A 22453-nucleotide genomic window follows, 5' to 3' on the forward strand; every position below is an offset into this window, starting at 1 on the left:
TTTATTCTGTATCTTGGATCGGCAAAGACAACTTAGTAGAAAGGCTACAGCTGGTCTAACATTATAGCACAGGGTTCAGTTCCAGGTTCTTAGGGTAACACCATGTAATATTACCCTAGGTCTTGTAAGTAACAAAAGGCAGTGAATAGAAATTATCTGATTGAATCTATGTTCTAACCTCAGGCAACAGCAAAATTTCATTTCCAAGTATCACCACACCAAGCTGCACTGAAGCTCTTGAAGAGTTCTTTGGGGGGAAAAAGCACCACATTTTCTATATTTGAAGACATTTATCAGACACAGGTACTTTTCACTTTTATTAGAACTGCAGTAACACAGAAATTCCAGATGCAACTGAGGTCCCTACACAACCAAAGAGGTTCCAGGTATTATGTAGTCCTCAACAAGGACAGAAAGCAATGCTGGAGTTGGTGCACTGAGGAAACCTCCTTCATGCCTCTGCACATAACAATTTTCTTTAATAAGCATTACTAACATAAAGGAAACTGTTTTGCAACCATTTTACATGCCATCTTCACAATTAAATTTTGTCTTGGATTTAATTAATTTTTCTGCATATATTCCTGAGAGTTAATGAATCTCTTAAGAGTTCCCCTTGATCACTTTGACAGAGACTTAATCTTGTTATCTATTTTCACTCTTATACCTCATTATATGAGCCTCTTTTTTAGATGTTAATAAGCTAAAACTTTATACTGAGAGACAAGTATTTTAATGGTACTCCCCAAAAATAATAATGATTACTAATTTTCATTAGTGTTACACAGTTTCTGCTTTGATAGCACAGTTATTATGCCAGAGCAGCATTAACATCTTGAACTCTCTTGTTTTAATAAATTGCTCACAGATCTATAGACCCAGCTAGACATGTACATATTCAAAGGCAGATAAGTAGATTGCTGCCAGTATTTCCAAAGCCTCTAATCAGTGTTTCACTCTAGAAATTTCCATGACTGAGTATGTGAAAAACTCAAGGCCAATAGCAGCAAGCTTCCAAGCTGCCCACAGTCAGATGAGTAAAATACAACTGGTGTTTCAGCAGGGGGCTAGACTTTCCTCAATTATGTAAATATTCAGATTTCATACCAAAATCTAGCTCTTACTGTTATAATATAAAAAATAATCTGTGACTGTTTAGCTATGCAACTATTTCCATGCCTCCTAACAACTGTGGTCTCTGTTTGCCTCCTTTAGCTTCTTTCTGCCCCATGACTCAAGAATATTCCCTAAGAATGTTCCCTGCTCATCGGGTCAGATACCCGAGACCTGAAAAATCTCTCCCACTCTTCCTAAACAATGAGTGTAGATGAGAACCTATTTACCACTTGCTTTGATTTTCCCTTAATTAGTCCCTACTGACATCAGGCAGCTTCTTCAAATACACAGAAACACTGCAATTTAGAAATATGTGCAGACTAATTTTCCTACTTGTACTATTTATTTTGCCTTCACATACAAAATTCCAATCATGCACTACAAGCTGCATAGACAGAAGTACTTTAGGCCTTCTATGTGTATTCTTCATTATTTACTAACTCAAAATGAGAAGAAATTTAATGGAAAATTCATGTCATGCAGCTCTTAGATAGTACCAAAGCCTAAATAAACTCACTCAGAAACATGCAGTGCTACAGAGCATTACACTAGCAATATCTTAATTCTAAAATTCATTTGAACGTAAAATAGTATATACAAGATCTTAGCATAAGGTACTTACTATCTGTAGTTGTTTATATAAATATATATATATAAGCATAATTATGCAAGATGCTAAAGCAGCAATTCTCAAAAATCTAAGACATCTTTCCACTTTAATTCTATTTTAGGAGACAACAGTATGAAAATTATTAGAAGTCCTTAGAAAACAGTATAAAATAATACATATTTTAAAGCTGATTTTACTGCCAGCATTTTTACTTATGCTGGCTGTTCCCAGAGATACACCTATATGAATATACATCTCAAAGGAAGAAAAAGATCAACAGTACTCCTGAATCCTTTAAATGCTTGACAAAAACTACTTGCCACTGCTTTTCTTTTTTTAACCAATTAATGTCCCAATCTTATCTTCAGCTGCTTCAGTGTTTTAGGTAGGTAAAAAAGTAATTCTGTAGATTTTTGCTGCCAGAGCAAAATGCATTCTCAAATGATAATACACTTCTTAAGCACACTGTCAAAAGCTCAGAGATCTTGAATCAACATCTCTTTTTCACCTATGATTTATAACCATCTTGCATACAGGATCTCCCTGCACACCTGATTTGGGGATATTTTCCTTCTCGTGTTGGTATATACTAACAGAAGGAATGCAATCTTTCTTGTTACAACTTAAAATCCCATCTCTACCAGTGCAAATAAATGTGACCACGTAGTTTTCTCCTACCTACTGAAGAACCCCAGTTAGATTACTTCAGCTTCTACAGGCTGATTTCATTCCTTCTGATATAAGCTCATGTCCTGGAATACAGCAGACACAAAGCTTCAGCTTACATGCCCCAGTTGGTTATTCCTTTCCTCCACCATCCCCTTTTCTCTCACTAAAGCAAAGTTAAAGCCTGGTTTTCAACTGTGGAATTTTATGGTTTCATCAAACAGTAAAACAGAAGAAGTCCATCCCCACCCTCCCACCTTACCACTCTACTCATACATCCATGTATTGAAATTCAAACACTGAGAATCAGAGTACCAAAAGAGAGATAAATGTTGCTGTAAAAATAATGCAGAATACTTTCTAGGTGTCAGCTCTTTACACAAAGGAAGGAATATTTTTGTTAGTTATCTCTTCTCTACAGGCACTTATTTTTTCCTACAATTACATTATCTTTTTGTTAGCACTGAAATGTCTCAGGAAGAAAGTTGCTGCTTTACTCATTGCAGGCTTCCCAGAGAAAAAAGGAGTTTCCTAGTGATTCCAGGTGTAATCACAGGGCCAGGCACTGATTCAAGCAAGGAGACCCTGGATGACTTACCTGACTTACGAAGTCAGTGTGATCAACATGAGGTTCAATATGTTTTAAGGAGTGGTTTTGTTTAGACGGCATGCAGACACAGCTGGAAAGGGCGTGGCCACCAGGATAGGAACACCCCCACAGTCAGCCCTAAGTACATACAAGCGCACAACCAGCCCATGAGGAGTCTACACCCAGTCTTACAAGGAAAAACTGACTGACAGTAAAAATCAGTTTCATTTACTGTTAAAATCAGTGTCTGCCCGCCTGTGAGCAAATGGGATGGATGAATGTTTACTTGCTGACTTCATTTTAAAGAATGAAGAGACATAATGATTTTCCATTTCAGTATTTGGTGCACCTTTTATAAGCTTATTGGCTGTTTTCCATTTCTGAGTAAAGCTTAATAATTAGCATGTTATGATCCTGTAAGTAAACATTCATTACTATTCACACTTCTATCTTCCTGATGGCTTATACAGCACAAATAGCTATAAGTACACATTTAAAAAAAATTATAAATGGACCCTGGTATCCTCGCAGCCACAAACAGTTCTTAACCTATCATGAAATTAATAAAAAAAATTGTAGTTTCTCTCTTCAGTCCAGAAGATCCCTCAAAAACCAATCTTCTGTCAGAGAGCCCAACTATTTATGACATCTCTGTATCTGAAGTCACCATACCCTTTTAGCCTCTCTTGAAGTGAAATGTGTTGAATGTATCAAGTACATATGTATATTCCCTCAGGATCAGGACAATTCCTTCTGAAGTTCTCAGCATCCTTTAAAAAACGTTCTCTGTTTTACATACCTTCCCTTAGCTCAGCATGACCAGCCTGCAACTCCATAATGCATGGTAGCAAGACAAGCAGAGCTGTCCTTGCTGCCTGCCAGGTGTCAGAAGTAAAAATTCCACAGGACTCAGGCAACAAATTTTCTGACACTGCTCTGTTGCCTGCACCAACTCCCAATACTTTGCTTTCAGGAAATCTTCAGTGAAAAGTCTGGGGTTTTTTCCTCAAAAAGCTATTTTCTAACACAGAATAAAATAAAAGAAACAGCTGAAAACCTCATTAGTTGAAAATTAAATCTAACTGGAATACTTACAACATCTACCGAAGACCACAGCTAGCTATTCTGAGAGCCTGAAAAGCTTTCACTTCTTCACTTTGCACATTCTGTAATTAGCTGTTTACTAATTACACCCTAATCTAAACTGCTATACTCTGTTGAAATTAATTAAATCTTCCTCTATGTGTATGAATTCAACTAGACTATCCCATGTTGTCATTAAAACATGAACATAACTATGCACATTACTATGGCTTTAGACTTTACTTCTGGTTTAGTTTCCTCAAAAAAGAAGTCAAGGTGAAGGTTACGTTTCACCTTTCATCGCATATGGGGGAAAGAATTTTTAAAACCGAACCTGGTAAATGGAGCTGTGAAACTGAAGAGTCTAACAAGTAAGTCTACTTGTTAAATGAGTTCTTACCTAGCAATGACTCATTTTGACCCAGAACTAGTTCACTTTCAAACTCTTAAACACTCTGTTCTTTGGCCTCAATAAAAGAAGAGCAGAAGGGGACCTCATATGACAACTTGGTACTGTAATCAATAACCTGTATATATGTATTTTACTAAGGGATTTGTTAAGAAGGAGTAAAGGAAGCCAAAAGAGATCCTTCATACGGAGGAGCAGTTTTCCCACATCAGAAAGTTCTTACGGAACTAGAGATGCATTTGTTATTGTTCCTCTCTCTCTTTCCTATCTGTCCTGGCTTCAGACCTACTTTGCTGTAGCATCATGTCAGTATCAAAGAAATATCATGGCAGTGCCACAGATCAAGTTTGTTTACATGAAGAAAACAGTATAAAAGTGATCAATAAAAAGCATTGAAGCAGGAAACCAAAACCATTTGACAGACCTTGTAAAATGGGCCAGCTAAACCTGGAGGATGATATAAGTAATTTTTCATATCCTTGCCAGTCCCTTTGACTGGAAAGTAGACAAATGTCAGCAGCATAAAGGCTAAACCTTACCCACATGTGCTTCACTGACTCATTCAGTAAAGGATATTAAGTGAACTAAACACAAACATTTCATTCATGAAAGCAGCTTCTCAAAGCCAAAAGTTCTTAAGAAAACCAGCAGATGTGACTCTCCTACTTCCAGGAATATTGAGTGGGAAATCATCCTGTCCACAGGAGTACTCAAACTCATCTGGAACAAATTAATTTTATAAAAAGTCTTGGTTTAGAATAAAAATAGTGTAAGTCACCTCATGTTGAACTACCACAAAGTGGGGAATTTAAAACTGAGGACACAAATTTTAAACCATCAATTATTCACTAACATATGCTAGACATACCTTTGAGATAAGACTGAGAATATGAGCTCACTGGTGGTGGCAAGACGCAAATTCTTGCTTTATAAAAACTTAACGTTAGAAAAATCTTACCTTGCAATAGTCAATAGAAGTAAAACTTCTGCTAACATACTTGCTTAAAAAACCCCACCTAATTATCCTCTCATTTCAAGCGCTGAAAGTCATGCATTTTTACCAGAATCTATCACTTTTGGTGTCAGGAAAATATGAGGCTAGGAAGAAGCAAGACTTTTGCTTGTGAATATCTGCACAAGACTACAGTATCGCCCATAATTAGTTCAAGCCTCGTCTTGTCAAATGAAACATCTTTGTAATATGAACAAAACAAAGAGACATACACATTTCTGAAGCATCCTAATATTATTACTAGGTGCATGTTTTACTTTGAATCATTTGGAATACATTTTGTTTATCCAAAGGCTCTTTTCTTATTCATTGACATGAAGGATATTTGTTTGACTGAATGATGCTGTATTTGGATTTGAATGTGTGGAAGAATTATGTAAATGATTGTATGCAGGCGAATTAGAGCTGAGTAACTTTGTGGCAATCAAGTTTACAACTGCAGTTGTTGTGAAACCAATGAAAATTAAACAGCATGTTTTATATATTGCCACATCGTGAGAAGAATCCAGAATAAATTCTGGAAAGTACATGTGGAAATCTGACACTTTCTCAGGTGTCTGTGTGCCTATGCAGGTAGCTTAGACAACACATTTTGTGACACTCACCATGCACTAAAGTCACAATGCACTAGATAAAATGTAAGTCAATGCATATGCAAGCATTCATCAATAATCCTCAGAAATGGTATCCCACTATAGCAGATCTTGAAAAACAGTTTTGTGAGGAGCTAAGAAACTTTAAAATGTAGCTTTATACTGAACCAAAATAAGCCAAAAATTTCAATTTTTCCCTTAAGGTAAATTAATTTGAATACAATTTGGCATCTCTCAAGTGCCGCATTTTCTAAAAAAAAATTTTTCTCTGATTTTTTTTTTTTTTAATACTAAAATACCAAGCTTTTAAACACTGAAATGAGCTCCAAAATGAGGTTTTGTCATACATGATTAGTCATTATTACATAGGACTATCTAGGCAGATGAAAGAATATCACTTGAGTGTCTCTAGACTAGTGCTGAAAGTGTTGCATTCTCTTCCTTCAAAGCCTTGTCCCTGAAGTTCCAATCCAGCAAGAATTGTGCACATAAACTCCTTCACCACATTTTTTTATATTGACAAAGCACACTGAAATCTACTTCATGCACACTGAATAGCCTATGTAGAAAATGTATTTTGAGATAATATACAATTAATAATATTCATAGAATTTGGCTTCTACAGCATCATCTACAAAAAGAATCCTCTGTTTTTCTAGGACCATACAAAAGAAAAAAAGTATAATATCAATGTTTTCTCCCTGGGCACTACTAACATTTCCTGGACAATGTTTCAGTTCAAGACTACCATATGCCTCTAATTATTTACTGATTAGAATTCTTGCATGAGCCATTATGTTTCTACATTCTAATTTTGCTGTGGAAGGTTGTAGGTTCCGTTCAGATGTAAAAAGGCTTCTAAACAAATGCTTTTATGTCATCCGATGTCAGGAAAGCTAAAAAGAAGTTGAATCTTGCATGCCGTCCTGCACAACATGCTGACATACAGATAATTTAACTGCAGTTCAGTCCCTTTTTTAAAACATGCTAATTACTTCCAAACACTGCAAGCAGAGCTCCTGGGATTGTCTGAAAATTGAGAAGTGGGTCGAAGCACCACCCAGAGACACTGGCTTCAACAGACAGTAAAGTTCCCTTCAATGAAAGGGAGACAGCAACCACTACGTTACCAAATTTATCTGGAGTCATTGTAGGTAAGAAAAATGCTTCTTCACGCTGCAGAAATGTTTGAGATGTTTCAAACTTAAATGGGAAAGAAAATGCTGAAAGTTCATTTGCCCATATCAGAGATATTGGGTTTTCTGTTCCCTTCAGAAGGGAGTCTCACTTATATTCTTTCCTTTATGGAAGTAGTTTTGATGCAGGGAGTAGAGCGACTTAACCTCAGTGACACCCCCATGCAAGATGAATCATCGTCTTTGTAATTGTTTGCTTCCACTTGCAGAGCCTCACACCTATTGTGCAAGGGCACCTGGGAAGGTAGGGACAGAAGGCAAGGACACCTGGAAAAGGTGGAACTTGTGCACATTCAGGTCCCTTAGGTGGTCTTGAACCTGATCTTCTCTAAATGGGTATTAAATGGGCATTTTCCCAGTCCCTGCCTTTGGACTCTGAACTGGGCAACATGACTGGAGCACTTGCTGGTGAAGACCAAAGCAAAAAATTGTTGTTGAGTATCTCAGTCTTGTACATGTCAGTCGCAGACAGGTCCCCCGTTTCCCACCGATCAGGGAGGGTACAGTTTTTTTCTCTTCCTTTGTTGTCCTAAGTACCTGAAGAAAACCTGTTTGTTATTTTTTATTTCTCTAGCCAGGTTCAGTCCCAGGTGAGCCTTGGCTTTCCTGATTCCCTCCCTGCACCCTGACTTTTTCTCTTCAGTATTTCATTTTATCTTCAATTTGCTTTAACCTACAGCTGTGTCATCCTTTTTTTTTTGTTTCCCCAGGAAACATCTTCTATGTATCATACAGTCTCAAAAACCCCCACGCTTTTTGTTCTGTTTTATAGCAATCAGCTGTCTCAGAAAAGACAGGCAGCAACTTTGCTTTTTTTTCCAATTTATTTCCTATTCGACATATCCCTTGGGATACAAATAGCAAAGTACCAACAACTTCAATAGCACAGGTTAGAGTAGATAAGGATCTGGTGTACAGATGGGGCTTTCATCTCCAACCTCTTTCATTCCAACCTCTCCCTCTTCCCTTAGAAGGAAAAGGGAAAGCTATTGAACTTTAGACTGTCCAGCACTGGCAATGACCAGCTATTGCAAGAGTGACTCTGCAGGTCACACTGCTTCAAGATACAAGAGAGATCTTTTGCTTTATTTCCAGTGAAAGAGAAATTTAGTAGGAAAGTCCATCCCTTCTGAATACAGTAACTGAGAAAGGTGTAAAAGCTAAAAGAAGGATGAGCTAATAATGCCACCATAAGCAAGGCTAATGCTGGAACAAAGATAACATGAGTGACGATTCCTGCAAATCTATCCCTGCTCCAATTACAAGGCACTCTACACAGTATGGACTGCATCACACCAACTAATGGGGCAATTGCACTGTTTGGGATGCTTTCAGGGATGTAGTGGCTTTAATTCTACTTTGTTGTACCTTTTATTGAAAAACTGATTTCAGGCATCAAATACTGTAATGTTTTGCTAGTCTCTCCTGAATTTGGGGGTTAAGGATCCCATTGGTCGGAGTATGAGATGCACACTGCTGCCTGATCCAACAGTCAGACTAAACCTACTTTCAGAATACCTGAAAAAGTTTCTGGATCATCCTGATCCTGTAGCACATTCACATGATGACAGTACACAGGTAGTGTATTTAACCCTGTACAGATAAAAAATCCTCACACCCTAAGAAGGTGAGAATTCTTCATAAAAACACATTTTAAAAACCTGACTTTTTAAACTTCTTACAAATATCTTTGGCTCAGTTTACAACCCTGCAGTGACATCTCATGGCTCCATGGTAGTTCCAGAAGCGAACACATGCTGTCAAAGAAAACAGACAACACTGAGGAATACAAGTATCTACATGTAGAAAACTGGCTAGCTGGCATTGCTGTGGGACGATCTAACCCCATTAGTTGGTAACACCAGATTCATTTATCCTGCCAAATAAAGCTAATACAAAATGCTGCTTGTTATAGGGCATGTAGAGGGCTGGGAACCCTTGACACAAGAGCCCTCTGCTCTCCCTTGGAGAAGAGAGGCCTGAGGGCAAGACGATCTTCCCCAGAGATAAGCAACCTTCCTCCGGGTCTTGTCGAGAAAGTGAACCACCCCCAGCATGCCTTGTTTCTGTATGGTAATACCCGTTGGCTAGTTGGTTTCTACCCCACCCCCTGCCTACCCCATATAACCTCTGCCCCCTAGCCCTGATGCAGGGAGCCTTGTCCCTGGCCACCCCTTCACAGGGATTGCTGGACAATGAAGGCTACCTCTGTGGAACTGCTATACAAGGCTCCTGTCTCTCTATTGGAAGGTCGTGGCACACCGGGTTGTCTACCCCCGGCCTCCTTGGAAGCAACAAGGGTACCTATGTCTGTTTGTACACAGGTTGGCATCCCATGTCAAGGATGCCAGTTTTAAATAAAAGGATGGAATGGATGTGGAGAATAAAAGAACAAGAAACTAGGCAGGGGTTAGTGAAGCTAAGGAGCAGGGTCAGAGGAGCAGCAGCAGCTGCTGGAAAAATTGATTCCTACCCTTCCTAACACAGACAAGCTATCATGCCAAGAGGTTGATGCCATAGGTAGCCACCTGTGTCAAGCAAAAAAAAAAAAAAAAGTCAGACAGTCTCTTACGTTAAGAAGCCTGGAGCCATCACATGAATATCCTTTCAGGGAGCGTTACACCTGCATTGCAGAAGCCAGCAAGAAGTGAAATAATACCATGTCTTAATAAAGTTGAGATTTTCTTATGAAGAAAAACTATTAAAATGTGTTGGGGTCTCCTTCCCCGCCGTGTAGACCTGGGAGAGGGACCCTGAGGGGAGACACGAGGTTTCCCTGCCCCTGATCAGCCTCATTCCCCATTGGTTGGTTTGTGTTCCCCTGCCTGGGGAAGGACCCTCGGGTCCCGTGATTGCCTCAGTTCCTCGGCAGAGCTCCGGCCATGCGGCTGGAGAAATAAACATCTCTGAAACATCTACCAAGAATCCATCCATATATATTTCTTTTCCACAGGACTCCTGGTTTGATATATGCATGTTACAGTAATCCCCGCTGTAACAAAAATGCTCAGTCAAAACTGAGGACTAAACCCATTCCAGTCTAACCAATCACTGCATCACTATACCTTTTCAGAATTTAACGCAAGATCAGTCTTTATTCCTTAATAAACTCAGAGCACAATATAATTCTCCAGGTCAAAAGAAAACTACTATATAATTTATTTTCTTATTATCAATAGCAAAGCTAGGTCTCTTGGGAACCTGTTTTGGTTTTATTTTCGCATTGCTGGGAACATTAAGGTACTTCATAGATGGAAGCAAACTGGGGAGATGGAGGGAAAGAAATAGGCAGGCTTACCTCATTGTAGCTGAGGGTAGTTTTTGAGCACAATACATTTTTTGTGTGATTATTTTTAAAGGGATCAAACTCAGGCTTATGGTAAAAATTCCACTGTCCCAGCATGCCACCCTTGCATCATTAATTTTTTACTCCAGTGGCTTAAATCTTCATCATGTCTTCAGGGTCTTGATCTGAATACGCATGCACTGTCTAGAAGAACACACAGTGAGCTCTAAATAGGCTCTACTCCCAACTGATTAATTTTGTTTCCTACTACAGATACTGAAAAGTCTGAGTATTTCAAACCAGGAAATGCGAAAAGTAAAACCTCAAAAGCTTTAACACTGAAAAGAAATAGTATAAACTTTACATGTTTTTCATGCATCTGCATGAACTCTACACTCCTGGCTTTTGACACAGGTCATCGCTGAAGTCAAACCTTGCTGTGGCAATTTTGATATTTAGCAACAATTACTGGGATTTCAACTAGACGACGCATAAAGAAAATCCCCAAAGACACACCCATCTTCTACGGAAATATGCTTTCCTCCTCTGGCAATCACCAGTTTTCATACAAAAGAAAGGAAATTAGAACATCTGGCAAAGTGAACTTTGCTATGTTCATAAGAATAGAGGGTTATTGAGATCTATTATAAACTGGAATACTTTCCACTTGACTGCTACATAAAGATGAGATCAGGTTAATAAAACACGCACAGTTGCACAACTTTACTATTTTTCTTGATTTCCCTTTATTGCTTCATAACACATATTACTCTCACCTAAACATTAATTTTCTTTGGTTTTTACTTCTGTTCTCGTGCCATAATGTTTTATTTTGAAGATTTTGAGCGTAACTTTATTGCAGGGTGTCACATGAGACACATAAAGAAGAAGCAATGTTTGCATTTGACTGGACAACTCAGATCCTTCAAGCCCATGTGTTTCTTTTCCTGCACTTTTTTCCCTCATATGATCAAATTCCTATGTCCCCACTGAAGTAAAGTAATAGTGATTTCAGAAATCAGCAATAACTCTGCAGATTCATCCAAGTACAAAGCAGGCTAAAGAAGACAAATAAAAGGTATGGAAAGACATCTAAGTATAAAGTGACTACCCAGACTAGTGGAAAAAAATAGATGGCTAAGTAAAGATATAATGGGTGTTTATAAAGCCATGAACAAGTTGGAGACAATGGCTCTTAAACAAAAGGACGGGATATCAACTGAAGCTAGATGCTGGCAGATTCACAGCAAGCAAAATGGAGGCTCAAGCATTGGGTGCTTAAGTTGTAGAAAGCTTTGCAGCAGGGTATTGGGATTGCTAAGACTTGAGATAAGCACAAAGAGGCAATGAATTGATAGTAAATAAATCATAAGGCATTAAAAATCTACCTTTTAGCTCCCAGCTCTCTGATCCTAGAGCATTACTACATTTCTGCTGTGACCTTTTACTCTTCTCTCACACAGACTTCCAGGGAGGGTGGAAAAATTATTTGAAAAAATTTTGATAAACCAAGGATCTGAAAAATTTATCATCATACAGAACACAAGGATTCCTCTTAGAACTCAAGTTAAAGATTGTTGCAGAGAGCCTGAAGTTCAGCTCTAACAACAGGATCCACTTTAAAAAAAGCATATGCACATGTCACTTGTAAAACACAGCAGAAAAACTATTTCCTGCAAGAAACACTGGGGATTTTTGCCCAAAACAGTTATAACTTCCAGGCTGCTCCAGTTCCAATTCTAAACTGCTTCTTTGTTTTTAGGCAGCAAAACAGTCAAAGAAATGTTCATTCACCAATACTGTTGGAGGTCCAAGTTCTGTTTTCCAGACCATGTTCACTGCCAACTTCCTTGCCTGCAGTACTTTAAAAATAAACAAAGCACAGGAATTGTCTTAGTTCTGAGGGACATTTTCATATCATCATTCTGTTTACTTGTGAGGCAGACACAATTTCTTTGAAAATCAAATGCCTTATTTCCTTTTAACTTTAAAACATTCAATGTATAAGTAAAAACATAATGAAAATGAGACCGTCACATGCAAAGCCTCTACCATGTGGAAAGGTTGTAGGATATGACAGCCAGATCGGAAGTGACATTTCCAGGTCATGGTTTTCTGTTCTTAATTCCTTCTGATTGTACTTGGCCATTTAGCTCAGAGCAGACATGCTGTAACAATGCAGATTACAAAACCTACTACATACTAGACTTTATTCAGTGTTATTTTATCACACTGTTAAATACTGCATAATGGTCCCATCCCACAGGACTAAAGGGAGACTCTGGTTACTTGCAGGAGAAAAAAATAATAGTTGGTTTTTCATTTGAAAAATGGACTAGATTTTTTTTGCATGCTTTTTTTTTATTAATAGCTGGAGAGTTATGGTTAGGTTAAGGGATTCAAATGTAGTGTACCCATAATTTCTCTTGTTCCAGCTGTACAAACACTTATGCCCATGAACAACTTAATCCTAGTGAAATTTTCAAGGGTAAAGTAAAAATTTAGGATCTGCAATAACTGAATGAGGTCCACCATTACATACACATTGGTGTGCTCAGGACTTCAATGTCATCTTTTTTTCCTGCTGCATTCCTATGCAATATAAATGGCATTATTTTAGCACTCATCGGGGAATCTGTCTGCTGCCTGCCTACTTACTGCTTACAATAATGTGTCTGGCCTCCTTCAAAAACAAAAACAAATCATGTAATTTGATGATTGATGAAATCATGTCATTTGACTTAAAAATTGAAAAAATCTGTAGTAAAAACTGGCTTGGCTGAGCACAAGTGTATTTATGCACACAGGGAAAGATAGGGAAAGCTGAACACTTGGTATCTACTTCAAATGCTATCAGATTAGTTCTCTGTGTCAATTCATGAGGAAAAACTTTCTCAGAAAAGTGACAATTACCAAGGTGGGTCTAAACACTCTTGGAGCAATTGCACTCCATCCTCCCATTACAATTCTTCTGAGCAGTTTTTCCTCATCCTTTCATATACATTTCCACATTCCTTCATAAACATTTGTTCTTTTCACCTAGATTTTATAGCTTAAGGACATGAAAATATTTTTACCACAAAGCTATCTCCAAAATTCAGTCAGATGTCATTAGTACAGTAATGAAGTTCATTCGTGAAGGAAAAGGTTCTTCAAGCATCCAATATCTTGCTCACCCTGGAAGACAGTTATAAAGAGTGTGGTTATTTGATGAAATCCTGCAAGAATGTACTTTAATGGAGAAGCGTTACTTTAATTAAAACAATATTTTAGTTTTTAATTAGAGTAAGCACATCAAGCAAAATAATCAGAATGTTTACAGACCAATTTTATTAGTGGTATTGGCAGGAGGATAAACTACCCAGTCCTGTATCAAACCATCTTAGTTATAATCCACAGAAACCATTACTGCGATCCCAAGGATTTGCCAAAAAACTCAGCCTCCCCACAGTCCACTGAGCTGACCTTTTTAATCAAGTCCAACTGATGTGAATGTTCTTCAAACTTTCCCCATTCCATTTCCATACTTAGACAAAAGTTGAAATTTAACCCATTTAGATCTATATTTATTAGAAGTGCTAAACTTGCTAACAAATCAGAGAGAGCAATCAGAACCTGAGTACAATGTGAGATTTGGGGGGGGTGGGGGAGGGCATGAAAAAGGTAGTCAAGAGCGACCAATCAAGCACCTGAAAGGTACAGTCTCAATTAAGAGTGCAATATGCAATCAAAATTCCTGTTTGGGAAGGTCAAGTGCAAACTCAATGAACAGTTGCCCCGTGTACATTACTCTCTAAAAGACAAAATGCACAAAGCAGTTTTACCTTCTCACTGATCTCACTATCTAGAATTGCTTTCACACAGTACTTGGCACAGTGCAGCTGATATACATCAAGTTTGGAACCTTAGTTTTGCTGGCAAAATGGCAAAAATACATTCTTACACGAACCTCCTTCCAACAGGAGAAGGCAACACTCCTAATACCCAAACCTTCATGAGAACAGCAGCCACAAGAACATACCAGCTGTACATGAAGGACAACCCACAGGAGGTATCAGCGGTTTCTGACCTATATCCCCTTGATCACCAACAAGGGTCTTCAACAAAGGTCTTCCCTGCCAGCTTCAGCAATATCAGCTGAGGCAGCAGGGATTGTTTCCTTCTGCAGCTGTGGCTTTAGTTCAGCTCTTAAACTGCACTCCAGGGTACACCCTCTGCAAACAGAAGAGGGTAACCCTAGAAAGGGAACTTGAAATCCATGTATCCTCTATATGGGTCTTGTTACCCTCCAACAGGTTTTCAGTTGTGCCTTACATATGTAATATCAAGCAGTAACTAATCCAGTCCAACTGACTGCCTTAATTTTACTGAGCTGCCTGTTAACAAATCTGAGGAGGAAAAATCCTTATTTGTAATGATCTCTTATTTCTCTTCAAGCTGATCCCTTTATGAGTACACTGGGTATAAAGAACAGGGTTGTGGTAGTGGTGGTGGGGCTGCAGAAGTGGCCTCAGTGAAAAGAGGTTTGGGGCTGCTCTGTGTCAAACACAGCTGACCCAGCAATGGACCCACCACAGCCTAAAGCTGAGCCAGCCAAAGTTTGTCAAACCTCTCTGAAAATAAGGGCAAGAAAGGGCAAAAAAACGAAGACTGAGAGGACCAGTGTATGGTATCAAAAGAGCAACAGGGTCACAGTAGGAGGCACTCCATGCTGGAGGAGGTACAACACCAAAGGAACTATAATCAGTGGAGAACCCACACCTGAGCAAAGCACACAAGTAAATGCAGCAGAAGAATAGAGAAACAAGGAGCAGCAAAGAGAAACTGCTATATACTGACCCCTAACTCCTGCATCATATATCACCCTCTCTTAACTTGTACCAGTAACAAGAGGGGAGGAGAGGTGTCTGAAGTGAAGCCTGGAAAAGGGGGAAAAGAAGTGTTTTCACAAAGTGTTGAAATGCTTGTTATCTTTGTTTCCCAGTGCCCAAATCACTAACTAAATGTTTATGTTAATGGACAATAAATTAATTTAAATTCCCCAGCTGGAGTCTGTTTGTAAACAGTGACTGGTGAATGACTTCCTTGACTTTATTTTGATTCATGAGTCTTCTCACTCCTGTTCTTCTGTTTTCTCTGTTCCTCCCCCAGCCCTGCCCTGATGTGGAGGTAGAAGTGTGAGAGCTTGGCTGCCAGCTGAAGCCAACCCATCACAACTAGGAATGTGTCTAGAGTTTTAAATGTTTTATTACCTGGGAGTACAGATTTGACAGCATAACAGGCTGTTTCAGTAAAGGACTTGGTTGATTAAATTCAAGTTTCTTGCAAATAACATCATTCATGCTAATTAAAATGCCTTCATCAGAAATGAGAAAATAAATAGCACCAAAGGAACACTTTAAAAAAAGGCCCTTCTCACCCAATCCATAGAGTCTGAATTTTAATTTTTCTTCAAAAGGAAATTAAAAATCAGCCAATACTAGCCCTTTAGGGGTTGCTTCTGGTAACAAATTTGGTATCCTATAGAGAATAAGGCTTTCTTTACAAAAATGTTTTTCAACAGGTGACAGAGACACACTTGAGCATCTATTATATAACTTTTCTGTCTTTGAAACTGAGAAAATTAACTAGGGCTATGCTAAATATTTTGATATATTGTTATCAAGATATATTTCTCTCTTTTCTTACCTCTTTCCATAGTAAGGATTACAGTCCCTGTCACTATGACTGTTGTTTCTAAACAGATGCCACTAAGTACAGCCTAAAAAGCTGAGAACCAGTGTTTTAAAAGTGTGAGGAGGAACACTTTGCATTTAGAAAATTTTATTACTTTTTGCAAGAAACTAACTAAGAATTTTAGAGGACTGCAATAATCTCTGCTGAAACTGTGTTACTTACTAAAAAAAAAATCTACAAAATCTATAGTAACATGATTTTATATTTCATACCACTATTTCTCTAGTGCTTGGGGGTAGGGGGACCCAAAATTTCGGACCAGACTGGATGTTTGACTGCAAAAACCAAATCTAAATCTCTGTGACAGAGTCAAGAAAACTTCAAAACCAAAATTAACTCAAGCAACTTCAACACACACACTCGTAGCTAAACCAGAGCCAAACTAAAAATGTATTTTTTCAATTTCTGTTCCTTTAACCATGCAAAAAATTCTAGCTTCAATCTAACCATAGATGGACACCTAGTGGTAAAATATAATTGATTCCTTTTTTGAAATAGTTTCATAAATCCAAGCCCTATGAATAGAAGGGATTTCCAGCATATTAAAAATTAAAATACTATATACAAACTTAAAGGCTTTATTTTCTCCTGTGCTTTCCCTGCCTTCTTATTTTCATAAAAGTAACACGCAGCAATCAGAGGTCTGTGTTTATATTCAGAAGCCTTTAATCAAGGAAAATTAAATTTTGTAGCAAAAAGAGTTTAATATAATCAATAAGTAGGGGTTCAGGCCTGAAAATACAATACTTAGCCCATGTAACAACAAATTTGTGGTACTTTGCACAAAAATAAGCCAAGATTATTTAGTCTGTTTAAGAAAACATTTTATGCACTAGAGAATATAAACAGGTTTGCTCTGGAACAGCCAAGCAAACCAGGCCCAGAAGTATAGATATAAGGAGTTGCTCCTACATAGCTGAAAAATATAGACAACATTTGCCTAAATTATTGCAAAATCCATCTAACACTTGTGTATACAGGTTCAACAAGTTATTGATGAAACAGATATTGATATTCAGTGATGTTCTGAACAAACAGCAGCCATTCCTTAGAGAGCTACTTTACCTTCCTTAGCTTGTCACTTCGCTCCCTGCCTCTAAGTCCCAGATCTCCCCAAGTCTTTAAAATACTAACCATCACATGTCTAAAAGAAATTAACCTGATAGTTACTGTACTGAATCAAACTAGAAAACACAAACCTACAAATTTTTAATGTAGAATGAAGAGATTATTCAACGTACTTCAGTGACTAAAATAATATAAATGACATGAAGGGGGAGGGGGCCAATACAGTGATTAGTTTTATTTATTTTACAGTAGTGATAATTACCATATTCTTGCTGTACTTGGAACTAAAAATAGCAAGAGATTACCTATAGTCTGACTAGACATGAAACAGCACAGTCCATGGAAGCAATGAGAGAACACTGTCCTGGCTAAGCAATAGTGTCAAAATATGAACAGCATCTCATGTAGAAGGTTTGGAAAGCAACTTGTAAAAGGAGAGCACTAGGGAAAGGATAGTCTCTTATGTCACTCATAAGAGAGTAGAAATCTGGAAGACAGTTCAATACAGTACTTAAAGTTTCCCACACAGAGCTCTTCTTTAACAAGTAGAGGAAAAAGTAACCATTGGTAAAATATATGGGATCCTGGTTCTTAAAATGGTGTAGGGCGAGGCCACTATGAAACATGAAACAGCATATCCAACTTCTGCTTCTGAACGAAGTGGTCACCTACTGCAGAAACTCAGAAAAAACCTTAAAATGGCAAGAAATAATAAGGAGAAGAGCCAGTGCTGCATTAGAGTATGAAATTTGGGAGAAAATAATCCCCCTTGCATTTCACCTAGTCCTTAGAGATCAGAGGGGCTGGGTGCGGCTAGGCTGAATTTCTGATTGTAAGCAATTCGGCCCTATTAGTCTAGTCATGTTCAATAAGAACTTTCACAATCATAGATTCATTACTGGTCTGGTCTATTGAAGCAAGAGAAAAAAGGATTTGGAATAGCCATTGATAAATGCACTTACTGTATTAGTGATAAATATATCAAGGCTAGCTAGCGATTAATTAAAATAAATTAACAATTCAAGCTAAAGTAACAAATTCAGCTTTTCATTAAGCTTAACTTCACTGTTAATTAGCTTGGTTTCACCGGGATATGCTCTGACACAGTCAGAATCACAAATCTTACCAAAAAACACCTACCTGTTTTGGGGAGGACAGAGGAGCAAGCCCATCAGCTTGTCTGTGAACTGGGGTCATATTGTCATCCTCTACATGGAGGATTCCAAATGTCAGTGTTATATTTTTGGGTAAATGGGGGTGGGACTATAGTCAAATATAATTGGTCAAATGTTGTTGCTGTCATAGGTGGGGGGGGGGCAGCCCCTTTCTCATTTTGATATTGATGGGTATATTTTTTCACACATAAAGGAAGGATAGTGAGGGATTTGCTTACCTTTGGTCAAGCTGAGCTATAGGACTTACAGATGAATCAAAGGCAGAATAGAACCTTGACACTTCAGCATTGCTTCCACCCCCCAAAAAGTCAAAGCAGCAGGAAAGGCTGTCTGACCTCTGTCTGCTAGTCTACTCCCACCAGCATGTTAAAACCATATATCATTGTCTCCTCAAACATCCAGATTCATACTTCTATCAAGGCCTGTTACACCTGGGTAAGGGGGATTCCCATCCCAGAATCAACACCCCTGTACAGAGGTGTCAGTGCTCTTCTGTGCTTCACTGAGACAACATGTGGGCTGTGGGGCCTGTGCTTCACCCCACATATTGAGTCATTAAGCCTTGCTCTAGCCAGGTGCAAGACAAGCAAGTGCCTCATCTCACGTTGGCTCAACCAGCCTCAACAATTCTCCACAGCAAGCCTGGCAATTTTCCACAGCCAGTGATACAAATACTCTGGTTTGTGAAAGCCTACTACAGAAAGTTGTGCAAGGATCTCTCCTGGGTATATAGTAAACAGCCTGTGAAATTAAATGCTGTTAAATCACAGGGGAAAAAACACCACATTAGGTACATAATGGCAGATGCTAAACCATCTATCCTTTCTCAGAAAAGCCGAGTCATTCTGGAGAGTACTCAGAACTTCAGTCAATGCTAAGCAGTGGTTAAAAATGCAAATAGAGCGTTAGGAATCATTATGAAACAGAATAAAACAGTGCATAAGGATACAAAATTAGTAAGACAACTCTAACACTGCACATCATTCCAGTCACTCCATGTCAAAGCAAACAATGTGAGATTGAAAAGAGAATGTATGACAAACAAAATGTTGGTAGAAAGAGATAGTAAAGAACACAAATTTATGGGCAAAATAAAAGATGTGAGTGATAGGATCATAATTTAATCATATAAGCAGGGGAGAAAGTGTGAAAAAATGCACCAAGAAACAGCATGGGGGTTGGTTTTTTTTCGGGCTTTTTATTTTAATGGAATGTTATACAACAAGTTTAAACATTCCCTCAAAATATTTTGAATGCCAAAATCAAAATGTGCTAAAGCAACAATTAGACTAATTAACTGAAAAGAAACCCAGCAAGTAGTATCACAGGCAATAACGTGAGTTCAACTCACAGGAAGCTGAGACAAAACATTACTTTGACTTTATCCTATTCTTGTACTCTTTCAACAGGCATCAAGTATACTCCAGTCAGAGGAAGAAAGGACTAACTCCTGTTCTGACTCTGTATTGCCGCAACAGAGTGAAAGTAGTGTGAAAAACGAGGTTCACTCTCCTGTGAGAATTTAAAAAGTTTAATATAAAGACAATAAGAGACACATAAAATAAAGCAAAGAGGTAACGCCCGGGTGCCTTGGCGCTCTGTCAAGAGCACACCTGATGCTCGAGGTGAGTCCTTTTTTATACCATTTTTACTGTCTGTTCTTTATGCATATTCAAACTTTTCCAAGAGCTGTTCTGCATGGCCCCTCCTTGGTTCCGCCTTTTTAGAGCATGCGTAGTCTTCTGCCTTGCGGTTTTATTTCTTTTGATTCTTGGGCTTGGCTTCACCAGGTGGGAGTTGATAGTAGCGTGGGCCTCTTAATTCCCCAGACAGTCAGGGTCGACTGCAGCTTTGGGCCTCTTTGCCCCCCTGGGCAGAGCGGTAATAGCAGCTCTGGGCCTCCCTGGGCCCCCATTCTCCGGGTGGAGTAGCCTTTGGGCCCCTTTGTTCTCTGGACAAAGTGTTGATTTGATTTGCAGCTTCTCGGGCCTGATCCTCTGCTCACTTGGAGGTTATCTTACTTGCTCACACTTGCTAATATTCTTGCTAAAAAGAAAGAAAACTACATCCACACAGCAAAAGCATTTCTAACATTATATAATCTCTACCTTAATACTTGCGAGAAGCCAATATTACGAGATACGTTTATAACAATCCCCCCTTTTTCTATTTCATAAATCATTTGGCTTGAGCAATAATTCTTTTTTTCTTGGCTTCTAATGCCCGTTCATTCTTTTCATAGATCAATTTGGCTTCTTCAAGAGGGTCTTTTATATCACTTTGTCTTTTTAATACCATAATTTTTTGTGCTGTTCCAGACATAGCCAACTTTGGGTCAGTAGGTATTGCCACAACTTGCATGCCTTGAACTACGCTGGTGATTAGCTGAATAAAGCAGGGGATCAAGCAAGGGAGAAATATTAGACCAGCTGTAGCACATAAGAGGAAGAAACCTAGCTTCTTCTACCATTCTTTCTCTAATACGCCATCTTACCAGTTAGCAGTCATTATTGATTCTCACTTTTGGACTGGTACATGGGCTATTTTTCTGATATTGTTGGCGATATCTAGAATGGCATCTCCATTGTCATAGATTTTTAAACAACAATCTGATGTATTAAACTTCTCACATACACCCCCTTCTTCAGCCAATAAATAGTCTAAAGCCAGCTTATTTTGATATATTGCAGCTTTGGTTTGGCGTTGCTGACTGACTCTTAATTCCATAGCCCCAGCTGTGTTGGGTGGAGTCGCGGGAGACAAGCACTCACGGCATTGTGGTCAGCAAGTCTCGTTTATTGTAATAATCTACACATACTTATAGTACTACTAATTAGCTCATACATATTGCAAAAGCTGAGCTCCTTATTGGTGGGAGCTATTCTATGAGATCTGCAAACATGGGGGTCTTATTTTCCTCTTCCATATGGTTTCTTTCTGCTTACTTATCTGGACTCACATCCTGCTATCCGCACAACCTCCCACTCAAGGATTCAGTGTCCTTGCCAAGTCTGCATCTTTACTAAGCCTGCTGTGTCATCATGACCTTTGCTTTTTAGCCATTCTTCAGAAAGACTCTCAACACAGCTGTTTCATTGGTTATGATCTCTACAAGAGCTTAGAGTCTGATGATACAATTTAGCATGTAAATTGGGGTTCAATATCCCCAACTTCCATCTTGTGCCCAGGTAGCTGGCCCATATGTTTCTAATATTCGTTCAGGGGGCCATTCCTCATCTTTCCATTTTTGAAATCCTCCAATCAAATCTCTTTTATTTCTTTTGAAGTCTTCATAGACAGGTATTCCTAATTTATCTCCCTCTGGTTGTGGCAAAAGGAAAAACCCTGGTTGAATGATTCCTAGGGTACAACTCCCTTTCCAATGTGAAGGGAGTCTCGGGTGTGCCCTTCTCCCACATATCCAAAATAAGCCATCCAGTGCTTTCCAATAATTGTCTTCTTGTTGATTTATATTTTCCCAAAATTTGGATATTTCTGGGATTTCAAAATAGGGATTTTTCCCTGTGTCGTTATATTGAAAGAGTCCAATTTCATTATCATATACACAGTCCTTTGTTTTTTTCTGAGCCCAATACCAAGTTGGTTTTTCTGGGACCCACCACGTCGAAGTTTTATTACTTACTTTATACCTTTTACAGGGAGTGTTTCCTACTTCATTAAGAAAATTTTTCCCAGTTCACCAGAGGCATTCTTCCCCTATCACTGTTGAACTTAAAATCCACCCTTCAGGTCGGTTCCCCCCTCTTATATTTGTCCGGTTCCATTTAAGGAGTTCTACCGGGCCTACGCTGCTACCTTTCCATGGCCATTCTTCTGTCATTAAAGGCCCTCCACAGACCCAACAGTTGGTTATGTTAAGTTGCTTACCTATCCTCTCCCCCAATTCCACAAAC

The 22453-nt window shown here is 38.7% G+C and overlaps 1 protein-coding gene across 1 annotated transcript in view; it reads right to left on the reverse strand.

Annotated features, from left to right (window-relative positions):
• The window catches only part of COL6A6 (collagen type VI alpha 6 chain), a 46787-nt gene extending 44306 nt beyond the window's left edge, over positions 1 to 2481 (reverse strand). The window contains exon 1 of the mRNA XM_032103808.1: positions 2405 to 2481. The gene's annotated coding sequence lies outside the window, so the exon portion shown is untranslated. The remainder of the gene's footprint in view (positions 1 to 2404) is intronic.
• Between the last annotated feature and the right edge of the window lie 19972 nt (positions 2482 to 22453).

This window comes from Corvus moneduloides, chromosome 1 (genome assembly GCF_009650955.1).
Source record: "Corvus moneduloides isolate bCorMon1 chromosome 1, bCorMon1.pri, whole genome shotgun sequence".
NCBI lineage: Eukaryota > Metazoa > Chordata > Aves > Passeriformes > Corvidae > Corvus > Corvus moneduloides.